This window comes from Macrobrachium nipponense, chromosome 35 (assembly GCF_015104395.2).
Source record: "Macrobrachium nipponense isolate FS-2020 chromosome 35, ASM1510439v2, whole genome shotgun sequence".
Lineage (NCBI taxonomy): Eukaryota > Metazoa > Arthropoda > Malacostraca > Decapoda > Palaemonidae > Macrobrachium > Macrobrachium nipponense.
The window spans coordinates 19,933,720-19,953,969 of record NC_061096.1 but is presented as its reverse complement, the minus strand read 5'-3'; the positions used below and the strand labels follow the sequence as shown (position 1 = coordinate 19,953,969).

Sequence of the window (20,250 nt, the reverse complement as noted above, 5' to 3'; positions counted from 1 at the left end):
TCGAGTCGACAGCATTAGCCAGTATAACCCTAGGCCCGAGCGGTGGTGTACGTCAGTGCGTCTCAGTGAATTGCAACAGAGATTTGTCGTTGAATAATTATGAAGGACATTGGCTCTACATCCGTGTGATGTCTGTTCCCCCTCCTTAATTAGACTGCATATTATTTCGACGCGGCAGATTGTCTGACTTCGGTAAGTTGTGTATGTAGGCGATTTAGATCATTTTAAGCATCATCATCTTACACCGAAATGTTCGCTCGGAATGAGCGCTAGTTTAGGACGAAACGTTTGAATTTGAAAGATGTAATTGTCGTAGCTTGCCCTCAGAGCAATGTTTTCTGCATGTCACGAGAAAACATTTCGCTGAAATGCTCAAGAGTAACGATTTTTTTGTTCTTGTTGCATCAACACTCTAGGGGCACAAGTTTCAACAGATGTAGGCCTAAGTCAAGGTTTGAGGGTTATTTTTTTTTTTTTTTTTTTTTTTTGCATGTCGTTTCTGAACGTACGGCAAACACATTGTGATGTTTATAAATAACTCCTAGCGTCGTAGGCTACTTGATCGTCACGCCACGGAAGGTCAATGACTCCGATTTTTACAATGATAATTTTTAGTTTCCAAATTTGGAAAGGACAGTATTTGGTCTTTAATCACAGAATGCCAAGTGGTTTTTCTTTTAAGTTAATGAGCCGTTGTGCCCATATACCCGGCCCTCCCCTTTTTTGTGGGGGTTCGTGAATTTATTATAAAAGCAAATGTAGCTTGAATGGGATATTCTCTCAAGAAATTTTGTTTTTGATCGTATTTTAGATATTAAAACAGTAAAAATGAGAAAATTGTATTTACCTCGCATGCGCAATTTAGGCCTAAGAAAGATATACTAACGCTTCCGAAAAGTTTTACGACCATATTTCCTAAAAAAAAAAAACGTGGACAAGGAACTTTTAAGTTTAGACGTTTTAAAATAATATTAATCATGATTAATTAATTAATGAATCATGATTAATATTATTAATTAGCATCAAAGCAAAATGTTAGATAAATGCATAGTTACCTAACATGCACCCCAGTCGACGTTAAGCTGCGACTAGATCAGTGCAGAGGAAGCAAAGGCACTTAGGCGGATGATCAGTGTAAGCAACAACAACAACAACAACAACCGTAATTGCTACTTCCTGAGCAGAAGATATCTTGCAGGACGGAGCCTTACACTCCAGGAAGTCATTCACTTTGAGCAGCCATCGCTCGGCCATGGGCATAGCTGTATTAAAGTGCCTTCGTCGAATATAGGCCGATATATATATATATATATATATATATATATATATATATATATATATATATGAAATTGTTATCACACCGTGATTTATGTACACCACCTTTCCAACGACTTCATTCGACGGTAATCACAGTCATCGTTTGAAATGGTACTGTGTCGAGTGTTTGAAACTCTTTAGTACCATTCCTCCTCGCGGATATTCCCGAAGTAGCGTGAATTCGATATTATAATCAACGACATTTGTAGCGTAATGATTGTGTGTATATTATATATATATATATATATATATATATATATATATATATATATATAATCACGTAATGAGGCTTTTTTTGTATCTACAATAATATACAAAAAAAGAAAAAAGAAGTTTAGTATAACATTCACCGTACCAGAATAGATCAGGATTCGGGTCTGGGCTTTTGGATTAGACTTATAAGCTGTCGACTTCAACTACTCGGCTGTCACGAGAGATATGAGTTGTTATCTCAAATTTTGCTGTACAATTCAGGTTCTGTACTTAGGATCGATATCAGCGTATCCACACCGCGATAGCTAATTAATATTTGTAATACTTGGCTAATTATGAATTTTTCTCACATGAACGCGTGATTGCTTTTATATTCACAAATATTAAGCAACAAATATTTGTAATATCGAATTCACTATACCTTGGGAATAGCTTACACCCAAGGTGAATTATTATTATTATATTAATAATGTTGTATAACATTTGTGAATATAAAAAAGTTGCGGGATTGAGTAACAAAAAATCAAAATTAAACAAATCTTACAACTTACAAATCGGCTATGATTGTGGAGATATCTGGGTTGATATCGCTTCTAAGCACAGAACCCATGTACAGCAGGTTCCATCATTATATCTCTTTTGACAGCCGAGTGGTCATAGTTGGTGGTTTATCGTCATATCTGAACAAAATGCCCAGGTTTACATCGTGGCCGAGACAAATGCATTTAATTATAATTCCTTTGGGCGCAAGTTATTCCCGGGGTATGGTGAATTCGATATTAAACTATAATATTTGTGTCTTCAGCTATGCCCATTTCTATATGGGGTTGCTGTTTCCGATTTCTCCACCTTCCTATCTAATGCATACTGACTTCTTAAACCTTTCTCCCCCATGTTATTTGCTATTTTATATTTCCATCTGAATTTTGGCCTTCCTCTTCTTCTCTTTCCCTCCACCCTCCATGCTCATTTATATATATATATATAGCCTATAATATATATTTTTTAGTATATAATTAAAATAAAAATTTACGTAGATTATATAATTATATCTATATATATAGTTATATATATATATAAATTATAAATATATATATAATATATATATAATATATATATATCTTCCAAGAGATGAGATCAAGCAAATTGTTACCTCTGCAAGAGAAGTTGGCACTAAGTTACGCGTTCGCCCGTTTCTGCCAGTGTGTGTTAGTCTGTAGAATGTTTCTCAAACTGATTTTGATGCAAGTAGATTAATAAATGAACCCTTCATCCGATCAATTCTTGCACATGGAAAAAATTTCGTTTTGCTACAACCACCGATGAGTTATAGACAAAGTAGCCAAGCGATTGGTTTCTTTAAGGAAAACTTTAAGGGGCTCAGAGCATGCGCATTTAACATTGAAGTAGCCTTCTCCTATTGTGGTGGGAATTGAACCCACGCAAATTGATTTCAGCTCTCATATACAGTATGTCTATATCTGTCAGTTTCAGATACATTTTGTTTGACTTGGGAGAAGGCCACAGTTATTGGCGGTGGGCTTAGCCTTTTACTAGACAGTAAGACTGCAAGGAAGCAGTTTCCACAGTTATTGGTGGTGAGCCTAGCCTTTTACTAACAAGTAAAACTGCAAGGCAGCAGCTGTCCTTTTAGTCGCCTTTTACGACACGCAGGACCGTCGCCGGTGGTAGTATTCTTACACCCATACCACACGGAATTTATATATACATACTGTATGAATATAAGAATATACTGTATAGGTAAGCGCATTTTATACACACAAATACATATGTATTTTTTTTTCGCAATATTCTCCTTTTCTCTTCAGTGGGGAGGCACCAGAAGCATAGTCTTCCGGTTTCTCAGTATTTGCTGAGGGGTAAGGGGTGCCAGCCCCCTAACGCCCTTTTAATTTAACCACGGGAAGCTCTAGTACCATTCATTTTATAGCGTATTGGAAATTAGCTGATTTCTGGGACGATTTCTTGGATTGTTCTTATCTGTACCTCTATTTCTTAGCCATGCAAAGAGTATTATTGACTTGACAAACTAATATCCGAAAGAAAGGAATGGGAAAAAACGCATAGATTATTAGATGATTTTTATTTTTTCATTACCGCTTTACTGTTAAGAGAAATGTGTTAGAGTTACAGACGATTTACCATTAGAAGTAGTCTGTCTGCAGAGTTTTTTTTTTTTTTTTAATGCCATGCTTTATTTAGAAACCCCGTCATCATTACTTATCATCATTGAAGTTTTTGATATTGTGGCTCTTAAGTCCAACGGTGCTGGTATAATTATTTTTAATAATCCTATTTCTAACTGTTTTCTCAATAAGTCTCACGTGTATTTTGAGATCATAATCTTATTGTCTGTTGTTCGGAATTGAATATTTTGGACCCATAACTATTTAACAATGATGTACCTGTGAATGGACTCGATGGCTCACCTATTGTATGCTTAAGCTGCAAGGAGAGTGGCAAATAACATGAGGGGCTAACAACGAAGAAACAAGTGATGATATCTAGTCGTCTGTCTGTCTGTCTCTCAGAGGTCATACCGGGCAGAGAATTGGCAACATTTCTGTTGTCGCCATAGCTTAAGCTGCTTTAATATACGATATTTAATACGAGCGAGTTTTTTTTTAGTGTAGAATCTTTAAGAACTGTTTTTTTTTTTTTGGAAATTTAGTGTAAAAAGAGGGAAAATATGCTAAAAGAACAAAATAGAGAAGTTTACAAATGTATGTAGAGAAGCCTTTTAATCATGAGTAAATTAGGGGAGAAGAATGGGAATATTTTAAAGAAATAATAAAGTAAAAAAAAAAAAAAAAACAGGCAAAGTTTGCCATTGGACCTGGTAGTAGGACCTGAGTTAAACCTTTCTTGACTGAAAACATTGAATATAAGTATTCACTTTTATGATAAGAAGTTTCCATTTAAAGACACGAGAGAGAAAGAGCGATCTTCGAAAATAGAACGTATAGGATGCCTGGATAATATGGAGGCTAAATAATTTAAGCCAATGATTAATTGTTTCCAGATACGGTAATGTGTACAGTACGCTTGAAGTCGGGTGTAGGCGGAAGATATTGGGGACACTCTTGATAAGATCACATTTCCACGAGACTGTATGTATGTTAGGTGTCCGAAATATTGCGAAAGTTGTTATGGCTAACTTTATAGTAATTTGCAGAATGCTGTATTTTCGGAGTCTTTAAGGTGGGATGACTTTAAGACGATCAAATATTTGCTCAATTTTTATCATTGCACCAATACATTTATTGTCTTGGGTGCTTGTTGAAAGCTCTTTACACAGTTTTGATGGCGATAAAAAAGACTGTTCAGGTCTTTTATGAAGGTATATAGAAATGATTTTTGGTCACAATATATATCATATGTAGTCCATGGTTGGACACCTTTTTTTTTTTTTTTTTTTTTTTTTTTTTACTGAAGGATATTGCGTTTATTCTTACCATTATTTAGTTACCAAGGCTTATCATAGAATACAGTTCTAGCCAATGAGATATAATTACTGAAAATAATTTTTACTTTGTTAGAGTCCATCGTATATGAGAATTATTTGGATCGGAGATGGTGTGAATATTATCGTGAAGGGAAAGCCTTCGAGGGGTTAATTATCGCATTTTTTTCCTCCTTAGACCTATACTGCCGTATTTACCTGCCATCCTCCGATAGTCAAGCCTTTTTAAGAGTCATTTAGCAGTTCAAAGCTTATTTTTCGTACGCTAGCGAACTCTCATCTTGCAAATCGAGGATTAACCAAGTTGTAGATTCATTCATTGCCCATTGTATAAGAAATCGCTTAATCGACATATAGGATGAGGAATCAGTTAAAACTCACTTATAACTTTAGGGTTATTATGAGGAAGTCAGACTGCTCTTATGGTATGAGGATCCACTTGAACTCGTAACGTTTTGCTGTTATTCAGCGAGTTGTCTTATTATGATGTTTTATCAGTTAGGTTGACATCTGGCTGTAAGGTGTCTTTGGACGTTTTTTATATGTAAGGAAATTAGATGGGTTTCCTGACATGATAATGATTTGGGTTACTGACGTCACTTCTGAAAGAGCACTACAGGAGGAATTATATATATTACACCCATCTTGCAAATCTTGTGAGGAATCATTTGGGACTCCTTCACTGGGGGATAGTGGCATCAGTGCGCCTCACGAGTTGCATTGTAGGCATTACTTACTGTGCTTTCGTTCAAACTTTTTTTTCCATCGTATTTTCACAGACTCCTAACAATTGATTCATAGTGCAACTGCGAGGTTTTCCTTGCAAACCTTTTTACTCTCAGTTTTCATTTCAGCGCTGAATGACCTCATAGGTCACAGCTCTTGGCTTTTGGCCTAAAATCTACATGCATTCTGTAGGCATTACTAAAGGGTGTTTGAAGCGTCTCCTCTGCCCTAAGCTGTTCCCACTTATTAGCCTTTGGCTTTTCCTCCATTCCCGCTTTGTTTTCTCATTCTTGTTGTATAACCTCTCATAACTATGGGTTTTCTCCAAGTTCAGCCTTTAGAACCCTGTAGTTCACATCTCACTTACTTTTCTAAGCCTCTGTAACATGCTGCCCAGTCATTCCAGTCATTTTTTTCATTTTCTTTTGCACTGAATGTCTGAAGTTGCCCCAGTGCTCGGCTTATTAGCCTAAATTCCAAGAGTCCAATCCAATCTATTTGGGTCCTCTCTAGACATGAGAGATCGTTTAGTGGTCATCCTGTAATGAGAAATCGACGGCAGTCACGTAAAGAACGTAAATGTCACATTAAGAATATTGATTATCCCAGTTTTTTTAATAGGGAAATCGATGTTATTCTGCGGGGAATTAGAATGTGCACCATTATGAGAAATCATTGAAATTCCTTACTGTAATATGCGCTGGAAGGATACTCCTTATGTGAAAGGCTACGGTTTTTATACCTAGGAAAAATATCTCTCTCTCTCTCTCTCTCTCTCTCTCTCTCTCTCTCTCTCTCTCTCTCTCTCTTTATATATATATATTATATATATATATATATATATATATATATATATATATATATATATATATATATATATATATATATATATGTATACTATTTGTTATCATATAAAATGAATTGCGTTGTCCCCTTTAGAAGGTGAATTTTTAATAACAATAAGATGACTGGTAGAAACTCCAGCATTTCAGATCGTAAATATAATTTCTTCACCACTGCCTCTTGTTACGTTGGTGAAGGAATTAAATTGACGACTAGATATCCTGAAGTTGCTATTTGTGATCTTATTCTTATCTTTTTATTGGAGAAATTTTTTTTTTTCTGGTGGGGCTTATTTTTTTTTCTCTCTATTCTACACGGGCTTCTTCGATTTTCATATTGTAAGGCCACAGTAGCAAAGCTAAACGCGAAGAAATAAGATGTTACTGGTATGTCAGATTCTTGTTTAGAAAATAGTCGTTGGTTTGTTGCCATATCTTGAATTTTTCATGTAAATTCTACCTTTTGTAAAACGAGCATGGTGGTATTGCGTAATATATATATATATATATATATATATATATATATATATATATATATATATATATATATATATATATATATATATATATATATACTAACTGTTATAAGAGAAAAGGAAAGAAAGGTACTGAAAAGATTGGTGAATACGACATCTTAATGACTTTTCTCTTCTAATATTCTGAAAACACGAGAACATGTTTTTGAAGTCAAAAGAGCTGGATAAAATTAGCTGGGTCTAAGGTTGGGGAAATATTACGTGAACATGACACACGCCACAGGAACAGTCGACCCTGGAAAGCGTCCATTTATTAAAGACAACGAATTTAAAAGCTTGTTATAATTTATAGGTCTCGTAGTTTCATTGATTTAAAACTGATTGTCCTTTCTAAAGCAAACCTTGCTGTTATTTAATAGAAAAAAGTAATTAAAGCTAATTAATTGTATAAAAACTTGAGGTGTGAGAGATGTGTATTTCTGGTGATCGAAGTTCACTCTCGACGTGGTTCGGACGTCACGCAAAGCTGTTGGTCCTATTGCTGAATAACCACTGGTTCCATACAACGTACAAACACCATACAAAGAGACAAACAAACAATTGTATAAAAACCAAATAAGGAACTATATATACGCTAGTTTCCTTTTTTAAGACTTGCATCGAAGTAAGTTATTCAACGTAAACATAATTTTCCTATGTAGGGATGGCGGCACAACTCTTAAAACAACAGACTAAACCTTCTAATTAGTTGTAATTACCTATGCGGGTAGGTAATAATTATGTTCGCCCTGTTTATTTGCTTGTTAGCTCTTCTGCCTGGGTCGAAACTTTGCAATAGATATTAGCTTTAGGGTAAAATCTATCTGTTAGATGTTGTTAGTGGTGTATTTTTTGAGGTATGTCTGTTTGTAACCGGGAAGGTTTAAAAGCTGATTGGCTCATTGATTGATTTACAGTTCCCTGACGTTGGACGAAGAGAGGGATTGTCGTAATTCCTTTTGGAGCAATCCGTTACGGGCCGCGGGACAATCCGTAGATTGATTTTGTACTCCGTATTCATTCATGATGAGTGGCAGCAGCATCTTTCTAGCAATTGCTGGAGGGACCCGTTTTCCATCAAAATTTCATTCAACCATTATTTTTATGAAAAGAAAACGAGCATTAACAGTTATCGTACCAAGTTCTTAACCGATTGAGGGTCTTGTCACTGGGTCATCTTCCGATAAGCAAAGTAAGATTAATGATATTTTTCTTATATTTTTATCAGCTTTATGTAAAAACTAAAGTAAAGCGTTAAATTTAGTAACAAACCAGGTATTTTCTTGTCCATTTCACTGTCGGGTACTGTATTATAATTCTATAAGATCGAGGCAAAAACTATATCTTTAACATTGGGTATATAAGAAACCCTCTTGGTTCTGATCTCAGCTTTGGGGCTCCGAGAGGTCTTACAATGTGCTCGTCTTTCAACGCAAGAATCATCTTGACAGGTTCCTGTCTCACGTTATTTTCAGTGATCTTTTTATATCACCTGCTTAGCGCTATATTTCTGCACCTGTTACGACAACATCGTTATTTCTTTTGAGATATATTTATATATATAATATATAATATATCTATATAGTATATAATATATATATATATATGTGTGTGTGTGTGTGTGTGTGTGTGTGTGTGCGTCCTCTCCCATAAGATATCTGGCTCCGGAGAGAGTTAACTTCTCTGTTCTTAGTAGGTCTTTTTGAGGGGTTGGGAGAGGGTGAAGTAAGGGGGTAGCGGGAAGTTGAGGTTGAGGTTGCTAGTCCCAAGTGCCCCCCCCCCCCCCCCCCCCCCCCCCCACCTCCCCCCCCCCCACCCCCCCCCCCCCCCCCCCCCCCCCCCCCCCCCCCCCCCCCTCATTACTGCGATCCACCATAGTCGATTAACCTGGGGCATGATACAATACATGCCAGCGGAGGCAATAGCCACAACAGACTTTATAGGAAACGAACCAATCGTTTCTCTTTCCTGGGATAATTTTCGAGTCTACCGTTGGCGTTTCTTGCTAACTAGGTATTACTAGTTCAGTATTTGATTCATTATTTTATATGCTTTCTTATGAAATCTCCAGGGAATTCCTCAAATACGTTCCTCGTTAATTCTGTTTTCCTCTATTTTTTCATGTTTGGGTTGTTTGCAAATGTCAATATATTGCTGAGGCATCTACCATCGTAAAGCCGTCAGGAATTCATAGGTCTCCTTTTGATATTTGTTGCAGAGTGGTGTATTACCTGAAGTCTGTTTGCTATAATAATAATCATGTTACTAAGATTTGTCAACATACTCATGTTTATAGTTCATGATTTATGGTATATTCATAGAGATACAGCCAAAAATACTTTTTCATTTAGTTATTATTATTATTATTATTATTATTATTTATTATTAATTTATTATTTTATTATATTAGTTAGTTAGTTAGTAAGTTAGTTAGTTAGTAGTAGAGTAGTAGTAGTAGTAGTAGTAGTAGTAGTTGTTGTTGTAGTAGTTGTAGTAGTTAGGAGGAGGAGGAGGAAAAGGTTACATTATAATTTTGCAGTTGAGTGAAACCTTTCATTCATCGTATATTCCGGATCTTCATCTTATTTTCCAACCACTCCAACTCACTCCTCCTACTGTCTAAATCGGTGAGTGGCCGAAAGTGGCCCAGTGCTGGGCCTGGCAGCCTGAAAATCATAAATCTAACTATGGATGTCATTTACCCCGCACTCCTATCCTCCTTCACAAGTTCCCCAATTTTCCCAGATTCCTTGAATCTTCCCACTTTCCATAGGGTGTTCGTTGCTGACTTTGGGACAGACCACATTCCTTATTCCCGTTGTGTAAATTTATTTATTTATTTTTTTTTTCATTCCTGGGAGAGTTGAAGAGGAGCATATTGAATTTCCTTTCCTTTGGCCTTCTTTTAAAATGGATGATAATGAAGTAAAGAACCACAGCATCAGCCTTCAAGATTCCCGAAGCTTCATGGAGATCTTGGACGCGCGAACCGAGTTAATGTTATATCTCTTGTTAACTTCAAGTTCCGCATCCTTGAAAGTAGGATTGAATTTCACTCGAGGAGCGGCACTTACATTTACTGCTTCAGTACATTCCGGATTACCTGCATTTATATAGGGGGATCTCAGTACTGACTCCTCTCTCTCTCTCTCTCTCTCTCTCTCTCTCTCTCTCTCTCTCCATTAACCCAAAATGCTCCACTAGTTTAAGTTCGTTCTTGAAACGCTTGAACCGTAGATATAGAGAATAAGTTCAATAAGGATTCAGTTTATATTCTGAACTCATATTTAGAAAGAGATTGAAAAGTGTTGGCTTTAAGTACAAGATTCGAGGGATCAGTATCTTATGATTTTGTCAGATCAATCGTAATAGCGGTGTTGCGTCGCTGAAGATAACTCGAAAGTCAAGTAGTGTTGCGGAGGGAATTGTACTTCTTGAAGTCCTTCATGGTTTAGTGGAGAGGATGCTCTGCAAGCATGAGATGAGAGAGAGAGAGAGAGAGAGAGAGAGAGAGAGAGAGAGAGAGAGAGAGAGAATATCAACTGGCAGTTACTATATGTAGATAGATACAAATGTATAAATACCTCATTTTCTTTCCTTTTTTTGTGGGGGGGGGGATGGGATGGGGATGAGTGGCCCTCCTTTTAGTCTTCACTTAGTAATGTCTCGCTCTCTTGACTACAGCTATTATTTATTATGTAGTTTCGTTGATCTAGTGTCAGTAATTTTCCTTTTTTTTCATCTATATACCACATCTCATGTTTATTATATTCTGTAATCTAAACATTGAACGAGTTGGAATTGCTTGTCATGAGGACATCTTTGCTACTTATTATTACTATTCAAAATGAGGGAACAGTATATGGTACATGAATGAAAGATAGTTTCACTAACTGGCAAAGGAAGCTTTTATTAATGTTTTTTTTTTATCACAATAATAGTGAAGCTTTTATACCTAATACTTTATATCCTAGAACTTTACCTTATGGTACTGCCCTGAGACGATAAGTTTTATGCAGATTTACAATTTTCAAATTGAACTTGAAAAATTTGCATATCGGGAAACTCTTAAATCTTTAGAATGCATCACCTAAACTCATTTCCAGTGTAAGCCATGTATTAAAAGTAACTTTAATTAATACTGCATCGAAGGCTGCACAAAGGTCGAATAGTATTGACTTTGTCAGTAACGCTATCTGTGTATTTCAAGCAACAGTTTATCCCAAAGCACAAAGCTTTTATCGTGGAATGCTTTTTTGTCAATGCTGATAACTTATCTGGCAAGATATGGCTTCTTTCAAGATGTTCGACTCAAAGCCAATGCACCATTGTTTCAAAATTTTTCGGTAGATATGACAAGATTGGCAAGTACAATATTAATCTGTACGATTCTAGAGACTGTTTATCGTAATTCGTGAATGCTGGTATTACAAAAGCCGCTTTCTCTCCTTTCGGAAACAAGGTTGTCTTAGGATTATGCATTGTAATTTTCTGGTAAAAAGCATAGAATTTTCAAATATTTTATTATATTTTTTTATGGATGTCATTTTATGGCATGATTCATCCTCACAGAAACATCTAGTATGTTTTTTTACCCAGTTTTTCTCCGGTTTTCTCACATTGCATAGTTGGAAAACTTCTTGATGATTCTGTAAAGGGTTCAGGGAGAAAGGATTAGCAAATCTATTTTCAAGTTTTTATTTTTACTTCCAGGGAGAGTTAATTTCTTTTTTTTTTGTAATGGGTGTAATGCAGTTTATTAAGCCGCTAATGACGAATATGAATTGGATTATATATGTTAACAGACATACAAACTTCCTTATTGTTCGTTACTACTTTGGTAGAATGATAACCGTCCACTTCTATTTAGCAAATTCTGATATAAGTGTCGCAGGTTTTTCTACAGTTTATTTTCTGCTTGCCCTCTTTTCCTGGCGTTATTTAGACGAGCAGAAATTTCGAAATCACCGTCAATTAGGGGATGCGAGGTCCATTTGGTTCCTGCTAATCACCGAGAATATGGACTATTCGCCTTCTTTAAAATAGGATCCACAAGAGAGGAATGGTCAGTTACATCTAGTTTTCATGACTTAAGGCATTTATGAATTTTTTACGCTTCTTGATTAAGAATTAGTGGTGTATCAGAATTTACTAATGCTATAACTGTCTATATAATTGAAATTGGCAAGTATTTTGAGATCCGATTTTTTTCTGGGACAGGCTTTTCCCCGTGCATCCAGTTAAGATTAATGGCATGGTATCATGCATACCTCATCCATGCCATATTTTTGGGTATAGGTTCCCTGGTACAGATATGCCGAAGGGGCTGTCCTTAATTGCTACACCATATTCATTTGTATAAAAGTCATTAGTAAATTTGATACTTTTTGTAAATTCATGATGCCACCAGTTTTAGGTTCCATTGTAGATTCCACATTTAGTCTAAATATTTTCGGTCAATATCAGCATCATGCCTGAAGACATGGTTCAGTTAAGGTAAGTGGGTGACATGTTGATATTTTATAATCCGATCCTACGAGATTTCAACACGTTTTATACGAAACTAAACACCTTGTGCAACGTCATCGAAATTTTTTTTTTTTTTTTTTTTTTTTTTTTTTTTAATAAAGTGAATAACATTTTCTTGTGCACCCCCAATAAGAGGCCAAAGAAAACATACAGCTCTTAAATAGTATACCTATACATAGATACTTTCAAGGAGATTAATGGAACTAGGGAAGGGCAACATGTTTGCTTCTAGCAACCAAATGCTGTGGGTCAGCGGCTACTAATGTGTACGAAAACAAATCACCAAAGATATTGGCGTTTACAAATTATGTTGTAAGAGATGCGATAAATCTTGCGTGTTTCGTAGAATGAGTTTCTTACACACACACACACACACACACACACACACACTCACACTCACACACACACACAAACTCATAAAACAATTGGTAAGATAGGCACACAGAATACTGCATTATACATATAATATACACATATGATATATATGTAATTGTAATAGCCACAATGCCTTCTTACATACGTATCTGGTAAAAAGTGATCAGTAGATTCATCATAATATTTTATATATAAAAACGAATACCACAGGAAAAATAATCAGTAGAAATTCGTAGCCGAACACTTTCGTCCTTTAATAAGACATTGTTAAGGCACAAATGCGATACAGTTGAAGAGAAAGTTACAAGGTAACCAAAAAGATCAAGAATACCAGATGGTTAATTGTCAAAAGGTAATAATCAAAGAGATAATCAAGGATAATCGGAGATCACAAGCTCACAAACTAAAACTTATTAACCATAAGAGAAACGGAAGCTTAGCCATACAAAGCCCAAAAACATGTATACAACTGAAAATATATTAATTTTGCTGCTTATATTTAACTTTTTGAAATTATGAAGGCAACGAGTTTAAACAAATCAAGACTTAAATTTAGAAAACTTCCATTATTTGATTTGATGAAACATAAGTCAATGATATTCCTATTAACTGTGTCGCTACACGACCAGTTCTCACTGAATATTGGTGCTGTTCGGTTCATTGTGAAAGTGGTTTTCCAGTTTGTCCGTAATATATTTTATCACACTTTTTACAAGGAATTTTATATATGCAGCCAGAAACATCTTTAGGAGAATTTATTATTACTAAAATCTTAATATTAATATTGCTGAAAACAACATTTATTTTGAAAAGCTTTAAAATTCTAGGAATTTCTAAAAACCTTTCATCATACGGTTATTTGAGAATGTTATGTTTACTAAATTCACGTTTGTCATTAGTTAGATAAAAAGTTTTTCTAGCCCTTTTCCATGCTACATCTACAGAAGTCCTTGGGTATTTAAGTTTCAAGGCAATATCATAAATAGTTTAAATCTCGGCGTCAATAAACTGCGGGCTACAGACACACAGAGCTCTTAAGAACATCCTAGGAAAGACAGAGAATTTAACATTTTGATAGTGATTGGAATAATAATGAACAAAAGAGGCAATGTTAGTTGATTTTCGAAAGACAGAAAAGGTGAAATTTCTATCATTTTTATGGACTGTTACATAAAGAAAATTAAAATTACAATTTCTTTCTTCCTCTAAATTAAATTTTATAAAAGGGACTAAATTATTGAGCTTAATCAGAAATTCCTGGAGATTTTCGTGAATTGGCCAAATACAGTTTTGTCTAAAAAAATTCCATGTAAATATTGCTAAGGACAGGAGATAAGTGATTACCCATAGCCACGCCTAACTTTTGTACAAAAAATTCCCCATTAAAACAAAATTTACTATCTTCGATACAAAACCGTATAAGACTAATGAGGTTTGCTACAGTTAAAGGCATATCATAACTTTCTAATTCTTCCTCCAAAAATTCAAGTTAATCTTCTACTGGCACCTGCAGGGGGTGGGGGTGGGGGGGGGCCTCTTTCTTCCAGTGCCTGGGCGGGAGAAAGAGAGACAACCTGGGTAGTAGGAGTGGTGCAAACAACGTCTGTTCTAATATTTATAGTTTTAAGAATCAATTACTAATTATTTTGGTAATAGATTACTTTCGCTCCCTCCCAGTCAATTACATGGACGAGGGAACACCCGAACAGACAGGTGAAGCAATTCAACCACGGCGATCGGCTCGTCTTTTGGCCAGACAAATTAACGATGGAATAACATGACTGTGATAGTTTGTGTTTGTTGTTTGCCTCCTTTGAGACTGTTCTAGCGTCTTTTCTGTCCTTCGTGACATAAGTGCTTGTACCTTTAAAAAGGAAAAATCAGTACGGCTGATGAGGTCTACTATTCAAGTAGATGAAAGCTCCTGTCATGTAAAGTTTTTTAATACACAGCTCACATAAGTATGGACTTTTATTACTTAAAATATGTATATGTATATATTGTATACCTTTATAGATGTATGTATTTATTTTTATAATGTATATATATGTATGTATATATACATATATATAATATATACTATCTATATGATATATGCGCGCGCGTGTGTATAGAGTTTATTTAATTAAGATGACACCCACACACATCTTTACGTTATGAAAACTTCAGTAAACATTTACAGTATTGATTTTCGATTATAATTCTCCATATAGGTTCAAAATTGATAATATGGGCTTAGTTTTGTTGAAAATACGAAAAATTGTTGCTAGTAACTTCCTGGGTCTTTTTTATTTTATGTTCTATGAATTATAATTATCGTTAACTTTTTCGGAAATCAGTTTACGTTTTTTACCAAAAATTTTTTGTATAGTGAGGAAAAATCCCGCAAACTGAATATTCATAAGAGTGTGGGTATGAGGATGAGTTTTATTCAGGGTAAAGAACAAAAGGTCGTATGGATGGTAAAATAAATTATTTTGTAGGTATTTGGATTAAATACAACGGCGGAGGGTTGAATTAGGGGAGAGATCATTTTTAAAATATGTGAAACAAAATAGATGGCAGTCTCTGCAAAACGTTTAAAAAAGGCAATTAGGAACAAAAATTGGAATATACGAAGGGATTATTAGACTACTCCCTCTTATAGAAATACCTTGAGATGCTGATTATGTATAAAAGGAAACGTCAAAAAAAAAAAGGTTCGAAATTGTGAAGAATGTAGTTTTGTTCAAGAAATGGTAAAATTTATGCTACACTTGAAAACATAGATCAGAACATTTTAGAGGTTGTTGGGCGGTATGGAAAGAATGAAAGACGGAATTTGGCGAAAACTTGCATAATTTTTGTACAGTTTAATAACCTTCATCTATCATCACCGGGCGAAGAAAATCCAGTAATAAAATCATATGACTTCGTCATCATAATAGGTAGTTAGAGTTGCTTTGTGTTTCCCGTCTCGATGATCAGAGCTCAAAAACAAAATGAGTGGTTCAAGGACCACTTGTCGATCAATTATACTCTGTTTTTTTCCATCTGTCCATCCGCCTGTGGTGTTTGCGTATGGTAACACTGCGTCCCGAACCTTAAATAGTTACGCAATGTGTAGTTTTAAGTAAATAAAAGGATATCTGGGAGTACATTTGCAACTGAAAAGTGTTTTAATAAATTACAGTATGCGAACTACACCGTTAATATTCGAAATAGGATATTATTATTATTATTATTGTTGAATGTAAGCAATGTAACTATGTAAAGCCCGGGACGAAGTGTTACCATACGCAAACACCACAGGCGGATGGACAGATGAAAAAAAACAGAGTATAGTTTCCCGTAGAGTGCGTTCTGAGTATTTCCACTGAATTGCGTCACAGGAGAATCACGACCGGAGATAATCGGTTTGTTCCCAGCGTCCCCAGATGTTCTTCAGAGAACCGCAAACGCTCCTTTTGACTGAATGCATAATGCTCACTAATTACCATGATTTTCTTAGTCATGTTGAAGAGAAAATTATGTTCTGACACAAATAACTTTTATAATAAACCTACAAATGGGGTGTAAATTCTCATATGTATTCAGTCACAGTGAGATTTGTATGTTTATATATATAGATAGCTATATATGTGTGTATATATATAGATATAGATATATATATATAGATAGGCTATATGTATATATATATATATATACTATATATATTAATATATATATAATATATATATATATATATAATATATATATACATATAGTAGCATATAATGTATATATAAATATGTGTGTATACTATATATATATATTATATATATATATATAATATAATATATATATAGTATAATATATAATTTATATAATTATATATAATATTATTATATAATATATATATATATATTATATATATATATATAGGTATATGTTATATCTGTCTGTATACATATGTGTGTGCGTGTTTGTATATATGTATAGATAGATAGATATGTAAACAAATATATGAGTATAATTAATTTTTGGGTCTATTTTCACAGTTAATTGTGCTGTAGAATATTTCAGAACATTCATTTTCTCTTCATGAAGACCAAGAAAATGAAGGTAATTGCAGAGCATTAAGAAGAGAGAAGGAATTTTTGCGGTTCTCAGAAGAACATCTGTCACCGTCCCAGGAGACGCTGAGAACACAACAATTGTATTCGGTCTCGATTCTCTCGTTTGGCACAATACCGTGGAAATACACATAGCGCACTCCAGGAGACACGAAATGATTGACAAGTGGTCCTTGAACCTCCCGTTTTCTGGTTTTCGTGCTCTCGTCACCGAGACGGGAAACACAAAGCAAATTCTACCTGGCTATTATGATGATGAAGTCATGTGATGTTATTCTTGGATTTTCTCCGCCAGGTGATGGTAGCGGTCAGTGAACTGACGAAAATGATGAGAATGACAACAATTAATGTAAATTAGTGCTTTGTTTTCTAAATTCGCAATTTTCGTACAGGGCGTGTGGAAAGGCGAAACGGGATATACACTGCTTACTCAGGAATTTAAGAACACTTTTCAAGCTAAAATATGTAAAAGATATGATATTATGTTCTAATTATAAACGGCCGTGTCACTTTAGTATGCGATGAAAAGGTCGCTGACTTCCTGACGAACTAGGAATAGTTTGAATAATGTCTAATATGGATGAAGTGTTTCGTTTTTTTTTCCTTTTTTTTGACTTTTTCACTAACATATACCCGTACTCTGATCTTTCTCTAGCAAAGCATAGTAATTACTTTTTCTTCATAAATCAAGATCAACATTTTTGCCCAAAAGATATGGAATAGTTCGCCATTTGCATTTTCTTTTCGCGTGGCGTGTTCAGTGCCCAACATGTTAATCTGCCCTAAAGTGAACGTCTCCACTTTATAGCTGTCTCGCCCTCGCGATCCTCCTAAATTGAATGATGCAATCATTGACGGACACACGTTCGTGACACTCTCATCATCGCGGATACTTACATATCAGACATTCATCTCCCCTTCCTCATCCTGGTATGTGAAATCGACCTTTTAGCACTTAACGTGGCGAACTGCGTTAATTAGTACATGTCATTAGATACTAAGAAGAAGCGGTAGAAGAAGTAGAAGTTGGAGAGCTAAAAGGAGGGTGAGGGTGAAGTAGCAAAGGAAGCTGAGGGATCTTATTTGAGTCTTACATTTTGATGTATGAAGGAAAGGTCAAAATATATAGCTCAAAAAAGGGCTCTTCTGCTCCCTTGCTCTCTCCAGCTACTTTATTGATACCGTTAATTCAAGGTCAAAATTTATATAAGTATATATATATATATGTGTGTATATATATATATATATATATATATATATATACATATATATACACACTTATAATTACTACACACACACACACACACACACACACACACACACACACATATATATATATATATATATACATATATATATATAGATATATATCTATATATATATAATATATGTATGTATATGTATATCAAATTTTTCAAATTTTTATTAATGAATATTCTTGTTGTCGCTTATGGTAAATACCAGTTGTGGAGCTGTCACTTAGTGTCGTGGCTTCCAGAGCTGACTCATTTGCCGGTTCATTCAAGGCAATAAAATCATAGACGGCTGCGTTTCATGCGATCAGGTTTTTTTTAATTGAATGGATCCTTGACCAGGTGATATTATGTAGCTCAGTAACACCTAAATTCTTAACATTATAGGTTTTACTTGTCGAACGTGATATAAGGAACTCATGAAGTTTTTTCCAAGCAATAAATGTCTTCAAAATGAAACTGAGACGTAACTTCCCAGTTGCCGTAGTGACTACTATAGTAGATTCACATCAACCGTGATTGACTGTTGATAAGCCAATCACAGGACTGGAAACTCTCAGTCTCTCTCGAGAGTTCACATGGGTATGATCTATGTTCCACCGCTCCTGAAAGGGAGGAACATACATTCTGCCAATGTGAACTCTTGAGAGAAACTGAGAGTTTCCAGCCCTGTGATTGGCTTATCAACAGCCAATCAAGAGCGTCGTAAGGGACTGGCCTAGACATCAAATGCAACGGTTGATGTGAATCTACTATACCAATGTTAGGTGTCGCAATTGCGTCACTTGCAGTTCTGGAAATGCTTATGTCAGAATACACACACTTCTTTGCGTTTACTGAAATCCAACAAACAAGTGAACGTGTAACAAAAGCCAGTCTAATAATCTCCTCGTTAACTCTGTCTAACGTGCGAGGCGATGGTCAGATAACGATGGATTCAACGAACAGTCTAATGAGGTTCTCCCTCGACTATCGTGACTTCGTTAGCCAGACGAAAAGTTAACGATGGAATTACCTGAGCGAATATTACTTTTTATTATCTTTTTCTCGTTCTTCATCGAAAACAGCCAACGTTGCATTCTTGTGTTGGCATCACAAGGTTTTCAGTTTAGCAGAAGACTTGCTGCATAAGTAGGAGAAAGCTGTTATATATATTTAAAGAATATGTTATACGACATTGTTTGAGTAATTCCCCGATCACTAAACATTCCTTTTCTTTAGTAAGGTTGTTTCTTGGATGTGCATATGTTTACCTGCACACCTAAGAGACATTTCCACTCGATATGGTTATTCCTCCCAAAGGATTGCCTATTTAACTCGACAGCACTTGCTCACAATTAAACATTCTTACTCATCAAACTCATCTCCGTGTGAGAAAAAAGTGATTTTCTTCTCGCCACATCCTTCTTAAAAGGAATAGGTACCCATTTCTACCCCCGGAGACAAATAGTATCTAGAAAGTTTATTCCCAACTCAGTTTCATTTACTCATTTACAAGGTATAGATCTTGGTATTATTGAAACGTTTCTCTTACTCGGGGAGTAAGCCTACAAACTACTTTGCTGTTGCCTTGTGGGGGGGGGGGGGGGGGGGGGGTGTTTGGTGGCGGGTGGTAAGAAACAGCCCTATGAGAAAAAGCGTAGAAAAAGGTCTGAAAAAGGTGTATCGTGGTGAGGAATTTTCGGATAGGGTATTTATGATTTATTTATTAGAATGAAAATAAAAAAGTATATTGTGCATGGTAAACAGTGCAGAAAAATTATTTTTAACAAAATATAGCGTATTTAGTTTAATTTTCGTGGGTGAAACAGCACTCTATTTAACCGTAGATTTTATCGTGCCAGGAGTAAGCTGGAGGTCGGATCACGCCTTGTTCGTACTAGTCAAGTACTTATTCGAATC

The 20,250-nt window shown here is 35.3% G+C and overlaps 1 protein-coding gene across 1 annotated transcript in view; it reads left to right on the top strand.

Annotated features, from left to right (window-relative positions):
- The window catches only part of LOC135208458 (alkaline ceramidase-like), a 137,141-nt gene continuing 116,891 nt past the window's right edge, over positions 1 to 20,250 (top strand). The window contains exon 1 of the mRNA XM_064240654.1: positions 1 to 192. The gene's annotated coding sequence lies outside the window, so the exon portion shown is untranslated. The remainder of the gene's footprint in view (positions 193 to 20,250) is intronic.